Source organism: Cervus elaphus, chromosome 9, assembly GCF_910594005.1.
Source record: "Cervus elaphus chromosome 9, mCerEla1.1, whole genome shotgun sequence".
Classification (NCBI taxonomy): Eukaryota; Metazoa; Chordata; class Mammalia; order Artiodactyla; family Cervidae; genus Cervus; species Cervus elaphus.
In genome coordinates, this window is record NC_057823.1 from 75,487,857 (window position 1) to 75,492,095 (window position 4,239).

General features: G+C 44.8%; 1 pseudogene; it reads left to right on the top strand.

The window, feature by feature from the left end:
• Positions 1-284: 284 nt before the first annotated feature.
• Positions 285-953, top strand: LOC122700818 (annotated as a pseudogene).
• Positions 954-4,239: the final 3,286 nt, after the last annotated feature.

Consider the following 4,239-nt stretch of genomic DNA (forward strand, 5'->3'; position numbering starts at 1 on the left):
CTGTTAAAAAAGCAAAACATTTTGAAGAATTCATTTGGCCCATACATGCCAGTTTGCAATCTATGGCAAAACAATTAAAGTCCCTTAGCACTGTGGCCTTAAGAAATAATTAGGAATTTCCCCCAAAAAATTCTCTTTTGAGGATTCATGATCCAAACTGTTGATTCACAAACTGTCCCTCCTATATGCAGGGCACAGATAGACCAAAGAAAGAGGCAGATCACTCCAGATGATAGGCCGCTGTTCAAATAAGCAAGGGAGCCCTTTCTGCCTCCACTGCTGCCATGGCGCCTATGAAAATGCTTGTGGTGAAGGTGGGGCAAAAAAAAGAAGCAGATCCTGAAGTTTACTCTGTACTGTACCCAGCTTCTCAGGTGGCGCTAGTGGTAAAGAACCTGCCTGCCAATGCAGGAGACTTAAGAAATGTGGGTTTGATCCCTGGGTTGGAAAGATCCCCTGGAGAAGGAAATGGCAACCCAGTCCAGTATTCTTGCCTGGAGAATCCCATGGACAGAGGAGCCTGGCGGGCTACTGTCCATGGTGTTGCAAAGAGTCAGACACGATTGAGCAACTAAGCACTTAGTGTACCCACCGTGTAGAGAAGATGAAAACATGGATGTCACCAGTTTTGAGCAGTTTCTTCAGGAGAGGATCAAGGTGAATGGAAAAGCAGACAATCTGGGCAGTGGTGTCATAACAATCAAAAGAAGCAAGATTAAAAAAAAAAGAAGAAGAAGCAAGAGCAAGATTACTGTAACTTCTGAAGTGCTCTTTTCCAAAAGGTATTTGAAATATCTTACCAAAAACTGTTTAAAGAAGGATAATGTACATGATTTGTTACGCATAGTAGCTAACAGCAAAGTTACAAATTGTGTTGTTTCCTCACTAATCAAGATGAAGAAGAGGAAGAAGATGATCAAAACTCAATCTGGAATATTTGGATAAATTTTTAAATAAAATTTATCAACCAAAAAAAATAAATAAATAAGCAAGGGAATTTACAGAGAAGATTTGTCTTGAGGGACTGCAAGATGAGTAGCTCTCCACACCTGCTTATACAGAGCTTATATAGAGGCCTTAACAGGATCCTCATACTCGGTCAGGATGGTCTCCACCACACACACTGCTCTCTCAAGTCTGCATCCCTGAATGGCTCTGGCTGTGCCAGCAGTGGGCAGAGTGTACATTCTGGGGTAGGACACGGGTAGGAATGAAGAGCCTCCAAGTGTCTGGGTCCAGTTCACATGTCAAAAAGCAGTCACATCGTCTCCTCCAACAGAAGTTAAGAATTAAATTCTTTGCTCCCATCCGTTGATCCTGTTCAGTGATCAGTCTGAAACTGGAAACTCCATCATGTCAAAACACTGGATGGGTAACAGATTTGGTGGAAGGCACACCAGTACACGCAGAACCTCGAGTGTGCCTTATCTCGCCACCACTGCACCAAGTCCCTAGGACTACAGCACACAGTGGGGACAGCTAACAAGAAAATCCTTTTCTAAACTCTGTCCTTACCCAGCCTGCCCTTATCAACGTTTCCAGAAGGAAAGGCAGCAATGAAACAGACCACAGTCTGCTTGCTGGGCTCAGTGAGCCCGACAGACAACACGAACGCGCGGACCCCGCACCTTTATCTCACCTGAGCTGTCGTCTGGCACCCCGTGCGGGATCCGGGCCTTCCGGGAGCCTCGCTGCCTGCATGCCCTCTGGTCTGCTGTCAGTCTCACAGCGCTCCTCCTCCCGCTTCCACGACAGGGCTCAGCAACCCACCAACGGGCCTTCATTCAGGGCCACGGAGAAAGGGAAAAGTGGGAGTAAAAGAACAGAAAAACCATCCTAACATGAGCATGATCACATATAAACCTCCGTAAGCTAACACTAGCAGATGGTGACTGCAGCCACGAAATTAAAAGACGCTTACTCCTTGGAAGAAAAGCTATGACAAACCTAGACAGCATATCAAAAAGCAGAGACATCACTTTGCTGACAAAGGTCCATCTAGTCAAAGCTATGGTTTTTCCAGTGGTCATGTATGGATGTGAATTGGACATAAAGAAGGCTGAGCGCCAAAGAATTGATGCTTTTAAACTGTGGTGTTGGAGAAGACTCTTGAGAGTCCCTTGGACTGCAAGGAGATCAAACCAGTCAATCCTAAAGGAAATCAGTCCTGGATATTCATTGGAAGGACTGATGCTGAAGCTGAAGCTCCAATACTTTGGCCACCTGATGTGAAGAACTGGCTCATTCGAAAAGACCCTGATGCTGGGAAAGAATAAAGGCAAGAGGAGAAGGGGATGACAGAAGATGAGACGGTTGGATGGCATCACCAACTTGATGGACATGAGTTTGAGCAAGCTCTGGGAGTTAATGAAGGACAGGGAAGCCTGGTGTACTGCAGTTCATGGGGATGCAAAGAGTTGGACAAAACTGAACAACCGAACTGAACTGAACTGAAGTTAACACTTTGGCACTGGCAGTTTCAAGTAAAAATGAAGTTCATAGTAACAGCAATGTCTAAGCACTTACTATTTGCAAGATACTAAGTCAGGCACTCTCTGAACACCATCATCATAGGGCCATTTCACAGATGGAGAAACTGAGTCAGAATGAATTTATATGCCTGTGGTCAAGAGTTTACCTTTAGTAGATGCAGCACCTAGGATTCAAATCCAGACATCATTCCAGTGCCTGAGTTTTTTTCTATAGCATTGTATCTCAAAGACCAAAGGTTTGTGGTGAAGAGGAGAAGTGAGAATTAGGAAAGAGAACTAAACTTTCAGAGCAGAGATGGATACCTATCTATCCTTTGCTCCAGCTCCGAGCCTGCCAAAAACACTTGAGCTATTTCTTACAGGCTTACCTAGTATCTCTGCTTCTGAATCAGTCAGGGAGATAATTTAAAATGCAGATTCCTGGGCCCCACTCCAACCCTAATAAATTTACATCTCTAAGGCAGAGACCAGCAATGTGCATTTTTAATTGCTCTTCCAAGGTGAATGTTCTCCATGTAAACCTCTGGATTTGATGATTCAGAAAAAGAGCAAGGCAGAGTCTAAAAATCTTGAACAGAAATTTAAAGGCAGAAGGAGACTTTTAAAGTTGCAACACAGAAGGGAGCTTTTGCTGTCAGATACATATAATTTTTTATTCTCTAAGAGGACATTTCGGAGAAGGCAATGGCAACCCACTCCAGTACTCCTGCCTGGAAAATCCCAAGGACGGAGGAGCCTGGTGGGCTGCAGTCCATGGGGTCGCTAAGAGTCAGACACAACTGAGCGACTTCACTTTCACTTTTCACTTTCATGCATTGGAGAAGGAAATGGCAACCCACTCCAGTGTTCTTGCCTGGAGAATCCCAGGGACGGGGGAGCCTGGTGGGCTGCCAGGGGTCGCACAGGGTCGGACACAACTGCAGCGACTTAGCAGCAGCAGCAGCAAGAGAACAATTATTATTGACAAACATCTGAAGGAAATATAGGCCATTTATTTTACATGTTTTGACATCTGAAGACAATGGCAAGGTGGAAGGAAAAACAGGTTTAAGGATTGCAGGAATTAGTTAATTTATGACTGATTATTAAAAAATAATATATGGACTTCTGTGCTTCTCCAGAGGGGAGAGTTACAAATTACTACGGCTGTGGTTGTTGCTGCTGTCATTGCTGGTGTTATTGTTTTTTTTTTAAAGATTGCAGCCTTCAGATGTTTGTGAATATTAATATTATTTGAGGTTTGTCAGGTTGCCATAGCTACCTTGGTTCCCTTCTGCCAGCAGGACGTGATGCCCTGGGAGTTAGAATTGCAGAGTCCACAATGTAAATGCGACCTGGGAAGCTGCCTCACTTTTTCCCAGAGCTCCACACCTTTTTCTTCAGATACACTGACCAAAATACAGCTTCCTCCAGCCTGCCAGCCTTCTCACGCTTGTGTTTTCTCCACTCAGATATCCTCCCCACCTCCCCTCCACTTCTCTAAGAACCCTCCACTGGGCTCTTTTAAACCCTTGGACATGGATTCTCATTCAACCCTTCTGGCAACACCTCTTCGACCTTCTTTCCTAAACTGAAACCTGGCTTTTCCCAGATAATCGTAACACTGAGCTCTCGCGTACACAGACGCTGGTGATGCCGTGTTTCCCGGCTAACCCACCCCTAGTTCCATCTTCCCCAAATCTTAGGAGCGACAAGTAGATCAGTATCAATCTCAGTGTTTCTGCTGCTTCTGCTGATTCACCACTTT